Consider the following 20,798-nt stretch of genomic DNA (forward strand, 5'->3'; position numbering starts at 1 on the left):
CATTTGACACCGTCTCTCATAAGATCTTGCTGAGAAGGCTGGAGGACTTAGGGCTGGGCGGCTCTGTTCTAAAGTGGTTGTCATCTTACCTGTCCAATCGCACCCAACAAGTTTTCACCCCTCCCTTCACTTCCTCCGTCAGGCCACTTAAATGGGGAGTCCCACGGGGCTCTTCCCTTAGCCCGCTTTTGTTTAACGTTTATTTCACCCCTTTGGCTAAGCTGATCTCCCAGACTGGGATCAAATCCACATCTTACGCTGATGACATCCAGCTACTTTTCACGTTCGATACCCTCTCTGCATCTGCTTTCGACCCGCTGAAATCCTGCCTAAGAGACATTTCCAACTGGATGGATGCTAATTCCCTCCGTCTCAACGCAGGTAAAACGGAGATTTTGTTTTTCAACTCTCCTTCTCCCCTGGATGCCAGCCTGTGGTGGCCTGAAGACCTGTGCCAGGCCCCCACGCCTAAAAACTCGGTGAAAAACCTAGGAGTACGCTGGGACACCCATCTCAGCTTTGACAGCCAGGTACAAACAGTCGCAGCCTCATGCTTTGCCAAAATCAGAACAATCAAACGGCTCATTAACTATCTGCCGGAGGAGTGCCGCAAGACTGTGATCCAGGCATTAATCATATCCCATCTCGACTATGCCAATGCCCTTTATCTCGGTATCACAGCAGGCCTATGTTACAAATTGCAGACGGTTCAAAACGCCGCCGCCCGGCTGGTGGAGAGAATTCCTGCCAGACATCATATCTCCCCTCACCTCCGTAAACTACACTGGCTACCCATTGCGAAAAGATGCGTCTTTAAAGCAATGACGTTGGCTTTCCGTGCATCTAAAGGCAATGGGTCGGCCCATCTTAAAAATACTCTTCGCCCTTATGTTAAATCTAGGGCACTACGCTCCAACTCCTTATTTTTCCTAGAAACTCCCCGATTTAAGCGTTCCCGTGCTGGTGGAAAAACCTTTGAGGTCTGTGCCTCCAAGCACTGGAATAAGCTTCCGTTAGCTCTTCGCACATGCCAGACAGAACCAGCATTTCGTAAATCCCTTAACACCCTTCTTTTTTCTTCCTAGTTTGGTTCCTCTGACCTGTCCCTCTAGTTCTCAGAGTCTCCCAGCGCCGGGATGCCCCGTTGGGACCGCTGCGCGCTTTACAAAACACACTAATAATAATAATAATAACATAACACCCTTACTCCTTAACACCTTGGCTGCTAATGGTTTTCCCTTCCTGTGCTGAGCCTCATCGAACCCCATTGTTCATGACGAGCTCAGCTCGTCATAAGCACAGCTCCACTGTGCCTCATGACGAGCTGAGCTCGTCATGAGCAGTGAAGGGGTTAAAATAGCCCAACACCCTTAAACACTAACCCATCTTAACACTATAAATATACCCTGTACCCCAAAACCCAAACCTATCCCTAAACCCTAAAAATAACCCTGTACCCCAAACCCAACCTATCCCTAAACCCTATAAATACCCCTGTACCTCAAAACCCAAACCTACCCCTGAACCTTAAAAGTACCCCGTACCCCAAAACCCAAACCTAGCCCTGAACCTTAAAAATACCACTGTACCCCAAAATCCAAACCTACCCCTGTACCCCAAAACCCAACCCTAGCCCTGAACCCTTAACATACCCCTGTACCCCAAAACCCAAACCTACCCCTGAACCCTAAAAATACCCCTGTACCCCAAAAACCAAACCTAGCCCTGAACCCTAAAATGAACCCTGTACCCCAAAACCCAAACCTACCCCTGAACCCTAAAATACCCCTGTACCCCAAAACTCAAACCTAGCCCTGAACCCTAAACATATCCCTGTACCCCAAAACCCAAACGTAGCCCTGAACCCTTAAAATACCCCTGTACCCCAAAACCCAAACCTACCCCTGAACGCTAAAAATACCCCTATACCCCAAAACCCAAACCTAGCCCTGAACCCTAAAAATACCCCTGTACCCCAAAACCCATACCTATCCCATAACCCTAAAACTACCCCTGTACCCCATAACCCCAAACTATATCTGAAACCTTAAAATACCAAAACACCCCAAAACATATACCTCAGTACCCCAAAACATATACCCCTTTACCCATACTTACCTTATCCAAACATTAAAAAAACAACATGCTTTTACCATTCATGCATTTACAAAGAATTTCGTTGTAAATGTATGCGTGGTAAAAGCATATAAAATGTAATGCCATGCGTTATAATGGCATTGCGGAGTCATGGTACTTTCGTAATGAAAGTATGTGGGGTGATGGTATGCAGAAAGAAAGTTGCTGAATAATGGGTGTTTACCCTCCCCCGGTAAGTACATTGGTGGCACGGCGGGCCACATTTCCAGCAACATACTCATATTTTTTCACCACCCATTTGAAAAATTCACAGGTCTCTTTCATTGATGGCCAGCACCGACATACACTTTTAGACACACCTCCCGCCACAAGTTCTAGAATTGCGAACTTTAGAGCTGGGGAGCTACGTTCGAATCTCGGCATCAGCTCAACATCCTGTGATTCCAGGCAAAAAACGCTTTGTCTCCCCGTGCCTACCACAAATGAATGTGTTCTTCTGTAATGTAAATTGTGCTCATGCCATGTTGTCGAGTTCGCACTATATAATATTGCAAGGAAAAGTAAAGTAGGGAAACTCGAGTTCACACACTACTGATCACGCACTCTTTAGTGCATCAGCAGTGCACTGTGAATCGGAGCGTTTTACAGGCCTGTCACAGATAAGAAATGCTATCAAAACGAAATCCTACAAAACAATATACTACTGGCCGGCAGCAATTCATACCCGGACATGGTCGGGACGGGCTGCTAGTTGAATTATAAAGTGACATTGTCCTGTGTTTCACATCCATCCTCTCAAAGTAACTCTTAGCTGCATTAGATGTAAACTGCACTCTATGTCACTCAACAGTACTGCTGGAATATCCTCAGACACAAACACATTATATAAATATTTCAAAACCGAGGTAGTATCCCCCTTTTCTACAAATTCCACCACAGGCCATTTTGTGAAAAGGTCCATCAACACTATAACAAATTCCTGTAGTTCCCCCACTGGACTCAACAGGTCAATAGCCACACATTCCCATGGTTGCCTTGCAATTAAACACTCATTCATGGACAATGAACTCAAAGACTTATCTGCCGAGGAACATAACTTGCATGATCTTACAAATCTTTCCACTACTTTGTCCACAGATGGCCACCAGAACATCTCCTCAACCACAGCTTTGGTCCAGACTATCCCAAAATGCCCTTCAAGGCAAAACTCCAAAATCATATATATCACATAAACCACTGGGAGGGATAATGTGTTTCTCTCTAACAACCAAATCCTTATCAACTGGCAATTCCATCATTTCTTCACAAAAGGCCTTAACCCCTCAGACACTAGTTCCTTTCATGGCCAACCCTCCTGTAAACATTTCAAAACACGTTGCAAAACACTGCCTTATACTGTGCAGCCTCCAACTGCCCCTTTTTTATGGCTGGAGATCCAGAGTCATGTACTAGTGCTACCCTATGATCACTCCACGAGTCATCCACACTTTCATCCAAAGGAGGAGGCATCCTTGACAAACAGTCCGCAATTACATTCTCTCTGCCTGGCATCCACCATTTTAAACACAAAGGGGCAGATTTACAAGCCCCATGTGCCCCTTTTGCGTCACTTTCAGCATGGGAAAAGTGGCGCAAAAGTGCCGGTAAGAGCCTTGTAAATCTGCCCCAAAGTCCTTAATGCGCATAGACATCCAAGCAATTCTTGCCGACGCAGATAAACTCCCTTCCATGGTGAAACGTTTTAACAATGGTTTATGATCACAATGGATTGTGACTGATTTGCCCCATATAAATGCTCGAAAATGTTCTAAAGCTCAAGCGCAAGCCAATGCTTCTCTTTCTATAATGGGATATTTTTCCTCTGCTGGTGACAAGGATCTAGAGGCAAACCAAATGATTCTTTCCTGCCCTTTTCCATCCCTTTGTGACAGCTCCGCTCCCAGGCCCTTACTACTCGTGTCAGTGGTAACCCAAGAATCCAAACGGGGTCAAAGCTGCCTAAAGCAGGTACCTTCGCCAGATCTTTTTGATCCTTCTGACCTCCTCATCACACAATGAACACCATTCAAACTTAAAAATTTTCCTAAGCAGTAGCCGAATATTATTCATATTCTCTGCAAAATTGGCTATGAACTTGGGACAATATTCCGCCATTTCTAGAAATTATCTTACCTCTTTCTTGCTGGTTAAGCAGAGAGCTCCACAACAACATTTACTAACGATGGTTTGGGTCTGACACCTTCTTCACTGATTACATGACCCAAATAAGTTACACTCCTTTCTGCGAATGTACACTTATTAATCTTTACTGTCAAACCCACATCCTATAGTACAATCAAAACTCTTCGCAATCTCTCTTCATGAACCTTAACCACATCAGTGCTGCCCCGATTTACAGCCGGTGCTGGGCCCCAATGTTAATGGGTGTGGTCATGACGGAACGGTTCCGTCATGAGCACAGCTCGACCGATGCTCATGACGGAACCGTTCCGTCATGAGCATCGAAGGGGTTAAGATCCACACCAAACACCAGGATATCATCCTGAAAGAACAACACTCCACCCTCCTACCCTAATAGTTTATGCATTAGGAGCTGGAAGACTGCAGCGGTGGATGCTAAGCTGAAACACATGTGTTTAAACTGGTAACATCTGAACCGGGTGATAAAAGCTGTCAGCTTCCTTGATTCTAGAGTATGTTGAATATGATGGTAAGCCGCCGACAAGTCTATGGCTGAAAAATACATAGCCCCCTTTAAAGATGCTACCATCTCCGTAATTTTAGAAAGGGGAAACTGGTCAATGAAAATACTATCGTTTAGGTGGCGCAAGTCGACACACAAACAAATATTCCATTGCTCTTGCATGCCACAACCGCTGGCTTAATCCAGTCTGAACTTTAGATCTGTTAAATGACATCCAAGTCAATCAATTTGTCCAGTTCTTTAGACACCTCCTCTCGTATCATAATCGGTATCATCCTTCCTTTGTGTAATTTAGGGGTCACATTGCTTTTGAGTATGATCTCATGTTCAAACCCCGTTAACAACCCTAGCTTTTTACTGGAAACTTTGGGAAATTGCTCTGCCATGACTTTGCTTCATCTGCTCCCCTCGTCCACCACCAACACCTTTTCTGGACAGTTGGGATCAAGAATAATGTGTAGGTTTCCTGTATCTACCAATCCCAGTACAAATGGTCCCTGTTTGGCCACATAAAGTTTACCTCCCGTGTGCCTGTCCTTGAAAGACAAAAACAACTGTCTAAATCCCAAAATGTCAATTTTGTCCCCCGTGAAACTCTCTGGAATAATGTCATATGGAAACAACTGTGGATCATTCATGCCACGAAAATCACTCTCTCAAACTTTCTTATTCACAATTGTGAACAGGGACCCCGAGTCTGTATATATTTGAAGAGGAACAACTCCTATTAACATGTCACGCATAGGTTTGTTCTTATTCCGCCCAGCATCCACCTTATGCACAAATGTGCCCTGTATGCTCTTCATTATCACCTCTGCAAGGTACTTGCTTTCTTTCTCACTGCTATTATTATTGGATCTCTCATTCACACATTTGATTGTTAGCTTTTTCTTTCTGCTTACTTTTAAAAAGTGGCCAATGATCCCACAGTCGCTGCACTTTTGCTTCACCGCTGGACAGCTTTTGTTGTAAGCCAAATGGTCTCTACTGCCGCAACGGTAGCATCTACTGTCATCCCCTATACATTTGTCCAGAGCTGGTGTCTTCTGTTCTTTAATAGGTGCCTTACTTCTGGCACCCTGTACTTTTTCGATACCATCAACGACTTTCTCAGAATCTGACTGCTTTAACTCCATGGCACACCTTCCAGACATCTCAGCCGTCCGGAGGATCTCCAACACTTCATCCAGCAGTAAATCCCCATTTATCCGTAGTCTTTCCTGGATGGCTGCATTGCTGGCATGCATGATCAACTGGTCTCCTATCGAGTCATCATGTAAATAGCCAAACTTTCAATCGATAGTCATTTTTTTTTAATTCAGCCACAAACATATACACTAACTCATTTTTGTTCTGTTTACATTGAGAATGTGTAACGCATAATGCCTATGCACACTTTAGTTGCAAAGTAATTGTCCAAATCTTTCAAAGCTGCAGAAAATACATTGATGTCCCCACCAACTACAGCCTTTGGCATAGATTGTAGATTTTCAGACCAACTGATCCCAAAGAATGCAAAAGAATTTTCTTTTTTTCCTCATCGAGGACACAAATGTAATTAGTGAAGTAATCTTTCGACTCTATCTACTTTATCAGTGGTCCCACTCCCGATCCTCAGAATGCGTGCAGAGGACTTATGGAGAAATTCTGTAGATACAAACACATTGACAAGAGAAAACACGATTGAAAACATGATTGAAAACGCGTCAACGCTTTATAAATTACATAATTTCTAAGGGTATATGGTCTCGGTATCTGACAAAAAGAAATTAGACCAGAACATGCTTGCACTGATTTAGATGATATGTCCTCGCCAATGACTAATTTAGGAGTCTAAAATCATGTTTTCTCTTGTCAATGTTTTTGTATCTTTATGTTTATGAAATGGTGAAATATGTGGTGAAATGATTTTATGGAATGTATTAATGTATTCTTTGGATTAATTCAGTGATTTTTATGTGATTTTAATTAAAGAAACACTTTTGTACTGTTCTAATAGATTAGTTAGAATTTTTATTTGTTTTTATGTCCATTGAATTGAGTGAAAACATTTTTTTAAATTTATTTATTTGTGTGATAGTTGCTTTATTAGTGGTGATAGTGTATAATCCATTTTGATCTATTCCAAAGGGAAGTTATTTGTAACTTGTGAAGAGTACCTCATCCCTTTGGTCAGAAAGGGGTCTTTCTTTATAACATACACGAAATTCTGTAGAGCCATACTTTTATGAACTTAATATCTTGCCACCTTCAAGTATAGTTCGTGAATATGACTTTTTTCAAAAAATATTCCCCCACCGTGTAGCCAATAGTAAGTCAATATAAAGAGAAGCCTCACAAAAACACACACACATATATATATATATATATATATATATATATATATATATATATATATATATATATATATATATATATATATGCATTTACCTGTTTCTTGATCCTCTAGTACAGTCCTCGAAGAACTTCAAACTGCGACGTATCCTGAGCACCGCTCAGTATCTGTTACTCGGTGCCACATTGTACTTAGAAATTAAAAGAAACTTTAAAAATATGGCTGCAACGCAGGGTCACGCTCTGATGTAACAGACATAGAGGTTACTCGTGCGTGATGACAGCCTCAATAGGAAGCAGCAGCTGACGTGTGGGCATTCTCTTTTCTACAGTGGATGCAAGACCAGGGAATAGCACTTACCGCTCAAAAAATGTGGCCGAGGTAGCTTTCTTTAAGTTTGCATGCCTCATATCAACTGCTTTCATAAATATTTAATTCCCTCCTGCTCAATACTCACAGGACAGCCCTTTCCTCACGCTTCTCTTTGGCAATTATGGGTTCTCTTTTCACCTGAAGGGTCGAATATTAGCCCTGCCTTGAATATTCTCCTCTGTAAATTTGTACATCCTTTGAATTACTTGTAAACATTTGAATCTGACCTTCGCCAGCTCGTCGCCAACTGGAAGTGTGCCGAAGATATATACATTACACATGATTTCAGTTAAAGTTGAACACTTTAATAAGCTGAATATACAGGAAACAGGTCTACAAGGCTCCATGCACCTCCATGTAATGCCCTGAGGCATTCCACGCAACTGCACGGAATGAGCAACACAACATTGGCCTGTTCCAAGTGATCAATCAATCAATCAATCAATCAATCAATCAAGGCATTTATAGAGCGCCCTACTCACCCGGAGGGTCTCAAGGCGCTTGGGGGGGGGGGGGGGGGGGGTGCCGCTACTGCTCGAACAGCCAGGTCTTGAGCTTCTTCCTGAAGGAGAGGTGGTCTTGGGTCAGGTGAAGGTTGGGAGGGAGGGTGTTCCAGGTCTTGGCGGCCAGGTAGGAGAAGGACCTTCCTCCTGTTGTCGCTCTTCGGATGCGGGGGACGGCGGCGAGGGCGTGGTTGGTCGATCGGAGGTGGCGTTTGGGAGCGTAGAAGTTGAGGCGGTTGTTGAGGTAGCTCGGGCCTTGGCCGTGTAGGGCTTTGTGTGCGTGGGTGAGGAGACGGAAGGTGATTCTCTTGTTGACGGGGAGCCAGTGCAGGTCTCTCAGATGTCCGGAGATGTGGCTGCGTCGGGGGATGTCGAGGATGAGTCTGGCTGAGGCGTTCTGGATCCGCTGGAGTCTCTTCTGGAGCTTGGCGGTGGTTCCGGCGTAGAGGGCGTTGCCGTAGTCCAGTCGGCTGGTGACGAGGGCCTGGGTGACCGTCTTCCTGGTCTCGGTGGGGATCCACCAGAAGATCTTCCGTAGCATGCGCAGGATGTTGAAACAGGACGCGGAGACGGCGTTGACTTGTCTGGTCATGGAGAGGGAGGAGCCCAGGATGAAGCCCAGGTTGCGTGCGTGGTCTGTCGGTTTGGGTGCGTTGCCCAGGGCGGGGGGCCACCAGGAGTCGTCCCAGGCGGAGGGCGAGGAGCCCAGGATGAGGACTTCCGTCTTGTCTGAGTTCAGCTTCAGGCGGCTGGTCGTCATCCACTCGGCTACCTCTTTCATCCCTTCGTGGAGGTTGGTTCTGGCGGCGGCGGGTCGTTGGTCAGGGAGAGGATCAGCTGGGTGTCGTCGGCGTAGGAGATGATGTTGAGGTTGTGTTGGCGTGCGATGGCTGCAAGGGGGCTCATGTAGACGTTGAAGAGGGTGGCCCTGAGTGAGGAGCCCTGAGGAACGCCGCAGATGACTTCCGTGGCTGCAGATCTGAACGGTGGTAGGCGTACTCTCTGTGTCCTTCCAGCGAGGAAGGAGATGATCCACTCCAGGGCCTTTTCCTGGATTCCGATGTTGCTGAGGCGCTGCACTAGGATGCGGTGGCAAACAGTGTCGAACGCCGCGGAGAGGTCTAGGAGGATGAGGGCCGCTGTTTCACCGTTGTCCAGCAGGGCTCGGATGTCATCGGTGGCAGCGATGAGGGCGGTCTCGGTGCTGTGGTTGGCTCGGAAGCCAGACTGTGAGGGGTCGAGGGATCCATTTGTCTCGAGGAAGGCGGCCAGCTGCTTGTTGACGGTCTTCTCAATGACTTTGGCTGGGAACGGGAGGAGCGAGATGGGGAGGTAATTCTTGAGTTCGGTGGGGTCCGCTGTTGGTTTCTTTAGACTCTTAGCGAGGACCTTACCTTGGTAAGCCAAGTCGGAACTGTGGTCTCCTCGGGGTTTTTTCAATTGAGGAAGATCAGAAAAATAGCACATCTTCTTACAGGCCTGGCTTTAATTCAGACAGTCAGTGCTCTAGTCCTGTCCCATATTGATTTCTCCAATGGCCTCTACTTGGGGGCGCCTATTGGCCAACTTAAAAGATTGCAGTACTTGCAAAATCAAGCTGCGAGACTTATCTGCAAAGTACCTAAGTGGGAATCAATTAGACATGGACTAGAGACCTTGCACTGGCTGCCTGTGGAACAGAGAGCCACTTTCAAGGTGGGTTGCATTGTGTTCAAGGCTCTGGAGGGCAAGGGCCCTATGTTCCTTAGATCACTACTGCGCAAATATACACCTTCGCGCAGTCTGAGATCAATCCACAAAGATCTACTCGAGGTCCCTCGTTTCAAAAAGAAACGTCAAGGAGGCAGCAGTTTTCAATTTTTAGCCTCCTCATTGTGGAATTTCCTCCCCTTGACCCTGCGACATAACAAGGATCTCCTTGCTTTTAGGAAGGCATTTAAAACTCTTCTTTTTTCCCAGGCCTACTGTAAAAAATAATAATTGTATTTCTTTTATGCACTGTTATGTTTGATTCTCTCACCAGCGCCAAGAAGCCCCAGGGCGTATGCGCGCTTAACAAATAATAAATAACATAACATAACATAGTAGAGCGCTGAGTTCGGCGTGCTTCCAGCTCTCAGGGAAGGTGGCGGTGTCGAAGGAGGTGTTGATGATGTCCCGCAGGTGGGGTGCGATGACAGCGTCGGCCTTGTTGAAGATGTGGTGAGGGCAGGGGTCGGTCGGAGATCCGGAGTGGATAGAGTTCATCGTGCAGATGGTGTCTTCTGTGTTGATCTGGGTCCAGGTGCTGAGGGTGGTGGTAGGGGGCGTTGGTGCGGTCGTGGTCAGGGAGAGGATCAGCTGGGTGTCGTCGGCGTAGGAGATGATGTTGAGGTAGTGAGCTGACTAATGTGTTGGGTGTTATTATGCAGAGACATACTGATGGAGCAAGGTCTGGTGAAAAGAAACTTGCTCAGATGCGATCCACTCGTTAAATTACTAACAAGTTATAAAATCGTGTTTCGTGAATAACTAATCCGCACCACGTTGAACATGCAGGTTAGTGAAGCTTACTTATTTGTGTACTAATGTGGATAACAATGAAGACGGACTAACAATGCTATAAAATGGGGAAACTTGTGCGCATGCGTCAACTGCATCTATGCAGTATGACAAGCTAATGCTTGGAGGGAAATTCTGACGCATGAGCAGAAGATACTAAAATGGAGTCTTGAAGCCTCGCGTGCATGGCATCTGCTTGTTTGAACTAAATCGAGTAATTTTTTCAAATGCTAATGCGGGAAAAGACATAAATAAACTGGATTAGAGTAGAGGTGGGTCGCATATAGTGCAACCATTTTATTTCTGGATTATTATTTGTGAAAGTAATATCTGTCTTCGGATTTTCATCACTAATGTGTATTTGAGCCTCTCCCGTATACCTGGATTGAATTATATGACGCAATGCCTGCGTATGCTCACTGAGGGGAGCCATAAAGTTCATGACTTAGCACTTGAGAGGAAGCCAAATTCGAGTGTAACAAGCATGAGAACGGATGGTGAAGAGTTCAATAAGGAAGACTCGTATTCATAATATTAATAAAAATGTTGCAAAGTAAAGTAAAGATGTGTGAGAAATAAAATTTGTGAATAAAAATTAAGGGGAAGGGTTTGCGTACAATAGTTGTACTGATTTTAACGACATGTAAGCATGGTGTGATGGAACTTCCCCCTTGCCTGGCCAATCAGATTTCGTATTTTTACGATACTGAAACATTAGTGGATGGAACATGAAGAACGAAAGTTATAATTAAGATAGCCTTAGTTAGTTAGTTAGCGCGATTTGGGATGCTGTTGCTGCGGGAGATGCTATTGCTGGGAGAGATGCTGTGAGATGCTGATGAAGAACCAAATGCAGAACTTGAACAGAACTTTATATCCTAAGTAATTGGGTTAGATCAGAAGACCGTGGAAGAATCTGAAGGAGGAAGAGAGTTTCAGAGAGGGGTATGACGTAGTCGTCGGTATTCTAGAGAGGTCAACTATCCTGTCCTGATTCCTGTCCTAAGTCTTTGTCTCCTGCTCTATCCCAGGGGACCCTCACCAGCCCTTTGGCCAGGGGGTTGGTCTTTCACACAGTCCTTGGTAATTATATTTTTCGCAATAGTTGATGTAATTTTCTCTCTGTCCTCTCCCCTTCTGAGCATTTATTATTGTATGAGTTCAAAGTATATGCTTGGTGTTTATTAACTGAATCGTCTCTCCTATGAGTGACAGTGATTGCAATGTATTTTGGAATGGTCACATGCATTCATTTTAGATAAAGATTTTAAACGTTCCTGAGTCTGTGGTTATTTACATTGAATTAAGAGAAGTTAGTTCTTATGTTAATTTTCACCATCAACTAGTTCAACTAAAGGTCCATCGACCAGAGAAAAGAACGTTTTGATCAGTGAAGGGTTAGTTAGGAGTATTAAATAACTAATCTTGAGCACTGTAGAAAAATCATAAAAACTGAATCCCGACCCCCCTCCAGCGGTTTTTACCACTTTTGAAGTTTATGGGCCCAGGTGAGTATATGGTAATTGAGTATCTGTTGTTGGTGAACCACTGTATAAATAATGTGACACTTATTACTTTGTTTAATGGAAATGACAATAAAAAAAACCTAGTAGGTTCAATCACTAGAGTCTAGTTGTGGCGGTAAACTATTTTTAATTCTCAAAGACACTGGGCCGATTCACAGAACTAACTTAAGACAAAATCCTAAACTTACGACCATTTTCGTATTCACAGAAGGCACTTACTAATTTTGGTATTCACAGAAGACACTTACTCATTTTGGTATTCACAGAAGTTAGGAGTCCTAACTTTAGGAATCCTAAATGCCTTCTGTGAATACCGAAAGTCCTAAAGTTAGGATTTTTCTCAGTTTAGTAGTAGTAAATTTAGGACTCCTAATTTTAGGACTCCTAAATGCCTTCTGTGAATACCGAAAGTCTCAAAATTAGGATTTTTCTCAGTTTCGGAGTAGTAAAGTTAGGACTCCTAACTTTAGGACTCCTAAATGCCTTCTGTGAATACCGAAAGTCTTAAAATTAGGATTTTTCTCAATTTAGTATTAATAAAGTTAGGACTCCTAACTTTAGGACTTCTAAATGCCTTCTGTGAATACCGACAGTCTTAAAATTAGGATTTTCCTCAGTTTAGTAGTAGTAAAATTGAGAAAAATCCTAATTTGAAGACTTTCGGTATTCACAGAAGGCATTTAGGAGTCCTAAAGTTAGGAGTCCTAACTTTCTACACCAAATTGAGAAAAATCCAAACTTTAAGACTTTCGGTATTCACAGAAGGCAATTAGGAGTACTAAAGTTAGGACTCCTAACTTCTGTGAATACCGAAATGAGGAAGTGCCTTCTGTGAATACCAAAATGAGTAAGTGCCTTCTGTGAACACCAAAATGGTAGTAAGTTTAGGATTTTGTCTTAAGTTAGTTCTGTGAATCGGGCCCACAACGTGCATGCAAAAGAAGAAGAGAGGGAGAACAAGTGGGTGACCCGGATAACCTTATTTTTTTCTGAGGGCACCCAACTTCTAAACTAAAAACATTTTCCGGTGAGTTAAGCATATCCTTAAATATTGGTGAATCTAAGGTGGTTCAACTAAGTCTCCTTCCTTCATTTGCTCCACTGGTCATGATTTTTGTTGAAAAACAATGCTTTCATATCAATTCAGGTCCCATCATATGTCCGCATTTTTTCTTTTGTTGTGTACATACGAAGATTGACAGCTTTCGCATGCTTGTCCCATATAGTGCACAAGCCAGCTTTGCCCGACAATGAAGGTCACATTGACACTGCACACCTCACCCTTGTTGCCTCAAGTGAGCTTCTGCCCGGTGAGTGCTGGACACACCTGGTGAATGTCTGTGGATCACACTACTTACAGGTGTGGGCTCTCTGCAGGCTGATGATCCAATTTATATCTCTGCAACACAACTGCAAACATCATACACAAGCAGTCATCATTATTGAGACACCAAAGAGCCTGTCACAAGTCTAAACAATTGCTAGGATTGCAGAGGGAACTCAGTATTGGTACCTTCCACTGCCACACACATCACTAGAATTCTGACTGAACACTGCCCAGTAGGAATCCATGCCAACTAAAGGGACCCCCTGCTGCCCCCACAACCAACTCCTTATGTGTGTTTGCAATTAATTTCAGATGTAATAAGTCTGACAGACTTAAAAGCAGCCTTGAGTGAGCCTCAGGTTTGTGCACTACAAAGGAGAGAAACACATATTAGCTATATAACCTTTCACTGCTAAGCGGTTGTCACCATGGAAAAGGGTGAATATGGAAGAAAAAGGCAATAACTGTTTTCGACGTGAAACCTAAGGGCATATTTACAATGGCTTATCACCACCAGAACGTCACTTTTTATTGCATTCCGGTGACAATAATCTCTTTGCCTTATTTACAAGGCAGCAACGCCGCGTTGTAAATAAGGCACCTTTTCACACAGCACACTGAAGTTACAAATCGCCATTAGTGATTGTTTATGTGCAGGAAGGGACATCTTACTGCACAGGAACAATCATTCCCTACAACACCATACACCCTTGCACTATGGTGTAAGGGTGCCTGCTTTGGTGATATGTAGCTAGATTTAGCATCAGCACTAAGGGAAATCCAGGGGTGGGCAGCATTCTTCTGAATACAGCGCATTCCTAAACTGACGGAGCAGAGCATTAGCAATATTTGAGCTGCACTGCGCTCTGCCAGTTCATTCTAAAAATGCCTCCTAGTGTGTAATGTATATATGCTCACATATATGCAAATTATGTTCATGGGCAAACCAAAAATCAGGTGATGGCATTTCTACCAAGAAAGTTCTTGAGTCACCAAGGTCGTAGCTTGCACTTCCAAAATGAACAAAGCTTTGCTGAATACTAAGCTAACAACTTCTTTGAAAAAGATGTACCATTGACTGGACCATAAAACTATTGCTCAAAGCCAATATTTTGCACTCATGTAAACTTTTTATTCCATGCAGCCCTACAAGGGTTAGAATTTACTGTTCATCCTCGGGACCCATTGAAAGTCAAATGCTAAAAAGCAAGTTCTTGTCACTGAACTTGCAGGAGGACTTGATTACAGGACTTCATGGCTCAACCCATTTACTGATCACAGGGATGTCCAGTTGCTGCTTAGTTTCACAGAGAACTGGTTTGACAGCATGATAAAACCGAAGATCATGCTTTAAAAGATGCCTGAGGTAGCAAGCAGCAGAATGTACCTCTTGGCACTGATCCTTCCCTGCCCTCTGTGGTCTGGAGAAGATTAACCAACTGCTGTTATGCAAGGTTTTGTTTTGCAAAGGATGACTACATTTATTAAGATGATCAGGAACAAAGCCCACTGCCTCACCCACTACATTCCACATGGCTAGCCTGGCAGATAGCATTACAGGTCGGTTATAAATACAGACACTGTTCCTTGCCGGTGGCACGCTCATCACCCTTTTGCTGAGCTCCAAAGCAAAAGACTCACTTGCAGGCAGCGGTGAAGAGAGCACGGAAGACAGCATGGAAGGTGAGTTCCATGGGGAACAAGTTCACAGTTTTCTTGACTGTAGCTCTATATTTCTCCCGACGAGTTTGCCTCTTTAAAGACTTGGGGGCATATTATCAAGGGGGTTTATCTCCGCTTTTTTGGCTTTAAAAGCCAAGAAAGCGGAGATAAAATTATCTCCCTATTACCTAGCTGTCGCTAACACCAGTTAGCGACAGCTAGTAGGAGATAGCGACCATCTTGGGCCCCACTTTGCATGTCAGTGATATTTATCACTAATGACATGCAAAGTGGGCGTGCCAAGATGTTAGCGACTGAAAACAGTCGCTAACATCCCTATCTCCTATTACCAACTTTTGGAGATATTTGCGCTAAGCGCGAATATCTCCAAAAGCTAACACCTGCCCTGAGCAGTTCTTAGCCATGTTATCCAATGGGAGGTGGATAACATGGCTAAGAGCATTAGCTCGGTAATGCATGAATATCGCTGACTTTTCAACCATATTCATGCATTGCGGCGATTTTTATCGCATTTGCGATAAACCTTGGTAATAACAAGGTTTATTTGCGGTAAAAATCGCCGCAGCTCAGCGGTAAATTTTTCATGCTAACCAAGCAATAGCGATTATTATCGCTATTGCTTGGTAATCTGCCCCATGCTTTCTTTACTCCCGCCAATCAGTTCCCATGACATCAAGTTGAAATCCACCACTGACAATATTATTATGTTAATTAAGTTTGTCATATGACCTTGTTAATCATTATCTATATCTATATCTATCTATACTAATATAATAAAGAGAGAGCCCAAAACCTTTGAGGCGGGTAATCTCAGGAACCACAGCACCAATCACAACACCCAATACAGCGTTGGAAAGGGCAGTTGCGGCAGAAGGACATAGGCTATGCAGACGCCCACCATATACATTTAAAAGGCAAAAGAACCGTGCCAGCAAAGTAGTCCCTTGTGGGCGTGTCTGCGTTGTGCTGTGGGCGCGTGACAAACGCTGGGGGCGTTTGGTACGTTCCGCCCTTCATGCCATGTCTCATATCGTGTGCTAATCCCACCCTGCTCCCTTAAAATAACCCTGCACCCCATAATCATAACCCACCCTTACTCCTTAAAATACCCCAACACCCTTAAACACTAACCCATCTTAACCCTATAAATATACCCTGTACCCCAAAACCCAAACCTATCCCTAAACCCTAAAAATACCCCTGTACCCCAAAACCCAAACCTAGCCCATAACCCTATAAATACCCCTGTACCTCAAAACCCAAACCTACCCCTGAACCCTAAAAATACCCCTGTACCCCAAAACCCAAACCTAGCCCTGAACACTAAACATACCACTGTACCCCAAATCCAAACCTACCCCTGAACCCTAAAATACCCCTGAACCCCAAAACCCAAACCTAGCCCTGAACCCTTAAAATACCCCTGTACCCACAAACCTAGCCCTGAACCCTAAAAATAACCCTGTACCCCAAAACCCAAACCTACCCCTGAACCCTAAAATACCTCTGTACCCCAAAACCCAAACCTAGCCCTGAACCCTTAAAATACCCCTGTACCCCAAAACCCAAACCTACCCCTGAACCCTAAAAAGACCCCATACCCCAAAACCCAAACCTAGCCCTGAACCCTAAAAATACCCCTGTACCCCAAAACCCATACCTATCCCTAAACCCTAAAAACTACCCCTGTACCCCATAACCCAAAACTATATCTGAACCCTTAAAATACCCAAACACCCCAAAATATATACCTCAGTACCCCGAAACATATACCCCTATACCCATACTTACTTTATATGAATATTTTTAAAAACATGCTTTTACCATTCATGCATTACAACAAATTTCGTTGTAAATGTATGCGTGGTAAAAGCATATAAAATGTAATGCCATGCGTTATAATGGCATTGCGGAGTCATGGTACTTTCGTAATGAAAGTATGCGGAGTGATGGTATGAGGAAAGAAAGTTGCGGAATAATGGGTGTTTACCCTCCACGGTAAGTACATTGGTGGCACGGCGGCCCACATCTCCAGCAACATACTCATATTTTTTCACCACCCATTTGAAAAATGCCCAGGTCTCTCTCATTGATGGCCAGCACTGACATACACTTTTAGACACACCTCCCGCCACAAGTTCTAGAATTGCGAACTTTAGAGCTGGGGAGCTACGTTCGAATCTGGGCATCAGTCCAACATCCTGTGATTCCAGGCAAATCGCTTTGTCTCCCTGTGCCTACCACAAATGAATGTGTTCTTCTTGTGCTCATGCCATGTTGTCGAGTTCGCGCTATATAATATTGCAAGGAAAATTTAAGTAGGGAAACTCGATTTCACACACTACTGAACGCTCACTCTTAAGTGCATCAGCAGTGCACTGTGAATCGGAGCGTTTCACAGGCCTGTCACAGATAAGAAATGCTATCAAAACGAAATCCTACAAAACATTATACTCCTGGCCGGCAGCAATTCATACCCGGACAACGTCGGGACGGGCTGCTAGTAATGTATATTATGCAGTGGCGGCTGGTGACATTTGAAAGTGGTGGGGCGTAAAATTATTGTCATACTGAACCACTGCGAGCGAGCCCGGCCTACCCGTCCCACTTAGGGCAAACATAGCAAACTGGCAGTTTGTGCTGGACTGTTCCCATGAGGAGCAGGTTCAAGACTGATATGCATATGACTAGGTCCAAACTAGGATTCCACGGTGAGCAAAAGAGCAATGGATTAAACCCAGCTGTCTTCACTGAGGGTGAGTGGTTGAAAAGATTCAGCACTCCGTCCATCATCTTGTGTTTATTACAGAAATCGCAGCACTTGGTCTCTCTCTCTCGTCTTCCCTGATTCGTCTTCTCTCTTCCCTTATCCTTCTAACTCTTCTCTATCTTTCTGTCTTTTTCTTTCTTTATACTCCTCTCCTGCTCTATCTTCATCTTCTATTCTTTCTCTTTTACACTTCTGTCTCTCCCCTCTCTTCCTCCTTCCTCTTTCGTTCCCTCTCTCTTTCTCCACCTCCCATTATTTACCTGTCTTGCTCTTGCTTACTCTCTCTGCTTGCTCACTCTAGTCTGCCTCTTTCTCCTTTCTTTGTGGTTTGTATTTTCCTTTCCCTCCGTATCTCCTGTCACTCTTTCCATATATTTCTCTCTCCTCCAAGTGCTCACACTTTTTCTCCTCCCCTCTTCCACTACTTTTCTCTCTCTCCCTCCACACGTTCTATTCTCTCCCTTATCTTTCTCTTGTCGCTCTCTCACCCCTCCTGCATACTCCTCCCACCCCTTAATCAGTACTGAGTCGGCACCTTATCTTCTTAGACACAATACACAGCACCCTTACTCCATAAACTGAAGACCCAGCACTCTCTCAGTGCCTTAAACAACACATGCTTTTGAATTAATGGTATTTACTATAACAAAAGTATGAAAGGCGGAGTTGGATAACAGCGTGTAATCTGAGACAGTTTAAACGTAGAAGATTCAAAGAGTATTACAAACATAATGTACATTTGGTAAAGGAATTATGCAGATTCTAATATGAAAACACAATTACAATCTTCATGTGAGCATTTACAAAGATCGCTTAGCATAATAAACAAAGTGGACTAAATCATGGCTTTAGATTTCTGTGCTCAAAGTAAATATGTAAATACGCGGCCTGTATGCCGACAGGTGTACAGTCCACCTGCTGTAGACAGAACAAAATTTGTTTTGGTATCAACACACCTAGTAGTAGCTGAAGGGGAGATTTGGTAGTAGGCTCCGCCAGTGTTACCTGAGATTGAGAATACACAATAAATAAACGCAAACTGTCTCATATTAACAAAGTAAAACAAGGGTGGAACACTGCTGTGGGCTAACCACACATATTATGTGTGCGTGTGAAGACAAGTGTCACCGCATGTCATACACACAGAGGCATGAACAAAGGCACACAACGCCCTTCTCATTCGTGTTTGTTACTCGAGCTACTTGCTTAACACAGGTATGGTGTGCACAAAAATCCGAACCGCCTGCAGCTTGACAATATCCCTGTTGGTTAACCTAACCTCCAACAAGAGTGGTGAACCCCATCAAAATGTGTGCTTTCCACAGATAACGTCAGGCCACATCATTTCCAGATCGGAATTGCAAGACGTTTTATATGTGCATATACACGACTGACCACCTTTTAGCTCACTGGAAGTAAAAGCAACAGAACTGGTCATTTCAAAGTATCATAACATCCTCCACAAACATATGTTTAAAAGCAGCAGTCAGTTACTTGAGAAGGAGTCGTTAATCCAAAAGTGTCTATATAAGGTGGAATGCTATGCATCACAGAACATTACACCAATTGGAATTATAAACACCAGATTGTGGAAACATGTCCGCTCTTTGCCCCTAATTATCAAAAAAAAAATCGGCACAGTTTTTATTCGTCTTCGCTTCCACGTGCACACTAGAAATAGAGACGCCACCCATCTTCTTCATACTAAACCCGAGAGGGCCTTTTATTCAACTTGGTACTGGGGTCAAGGGCAGTCAGAGTTTGTTTGCAAAAACGTAACCCCATCCGGTCATTTTAACCTCAAGCTGAAATGCGCTGGCGGCAGGACGGAGCACTGTGCATCACCTGCAATTCCCAGGTTAAATGTGCCGTTTGCATGACATCTCAATATTCACTTAGCGCTCTCGCTGCTTTGATCTGGAGTGATTGAAGTCCACTACACACTGTCTCTCTTACTAATACTCAATCTTATTTCTTTACTACTGGCAAGTATTTTTTGTTTCGTTCTTAATACATTACATTTATTAACTCTATAAATAAATATAAAAAACTTACCTTGGCAATGGCTTCCCGAGTTCCCGCTCTGACTCTTGAGTCCCGAGACTGCTCCCGCCATCCTGAAATTCGAATGCCTCCGCTCTCGTCACGGAAGGCTGCAGGCAGCCTCCCTCCCCTCCATGGCAGCCGGCGCTGATTGGTTCGGCCGGCTGCCCTAAAAACGTCATTCCACTTAGTCTGCATCCTGCAGAACAGAAAGTGGGAGGAGGCTTGGGGGAGCGGCTTGCCCTCTGTTGCTAATACTGTCTGTTTGGACTGCCTCTCAGGCTGTCCAAACAGTCCGTATTAACAACATTGGGCAAGCCACTCCCCCAAGCCACTCCCCCCTTCCCTGAGACTCGAGTCGAGTTAGTAACCAGGAAGGAAGTTCTGTTCTGCTGACTGTAGTGTTTTCTCGCCGTGCGAGAAGGGCAGGCAGAAACAAATGGTAGTTATAAATAAATAACTACCATTTGTTTCTGCCTTCTTCTCGCACGGCGAGAAAACAGGGGGGGCGGCGCCCAAACGCCCCCATGGGGAAACCGCCACTGATATTATGAAATCACTGAAACCTTCAATCATGCAGCGCCTTGAGATACTCGCGGGTGAGTAGTACGCTTCACAAATCCCTGATTGATTGGTTGATTGATTGTTGGCCATTTTGTTTTTTAAACAAACAAGGTCTTTTAATACCAGGAATTCTTACTTGGATACATGGTTGTTGGGTGAATGTGCGGTGCATTAACTCCAAGTACAGGTGCGTAGTAGGAATATAGCTGTGAGTTGCAGGGTTTGCAATTACTTCACACTTTTTAAACCAATTTGGAAAAGCAACTCCTATTACTTGACGACAGTGATGTTAAGTGGCGTGGGTGGTACAAGAGGATTTAGTTGAAATCTACT

The 20,798-nt window shown here is 44.1% G+C and overlaps 1 pseudogene across 1 annotated transcript in view; it reads left to right on the forward strand.

Moving 5' to 3' along the window:
* The first annotated feature begins 15,010 nt into the window (after nucleotides 1-15,010).
* Nucleotides 15,011-20,798, forward strand: part of LOC147705979 (protein-glutamine gamma-glutamyltransferase 6-like) — a 118,545-nt pseudogene continuing 112,757 nt past the window's right edge. The window contains exon 1 of the transcript XR_015297339.1: nucleotides 15,011-15,088. The product of XR_015297339.1 is annotated as a protein-glutamine gamma-glutamyltransferase 6-like (transcript). The remainder of the gene's footprint in view (nucleotides 15,089-20,798) is intronic.

Source organism: Lissotriton vulgaris, chromosome 7, assembly GCF_964263255.1.
Source record: "Lissotriton vulgaris chromosome 7, aLisVul1.2, whole genome shotgun sequence".
NCBI lineage: Eukaryota > Metazoa > Chordata > Amphibia > Caudata > Salamandridae > Lissotriton > Lissotriton vulgaris.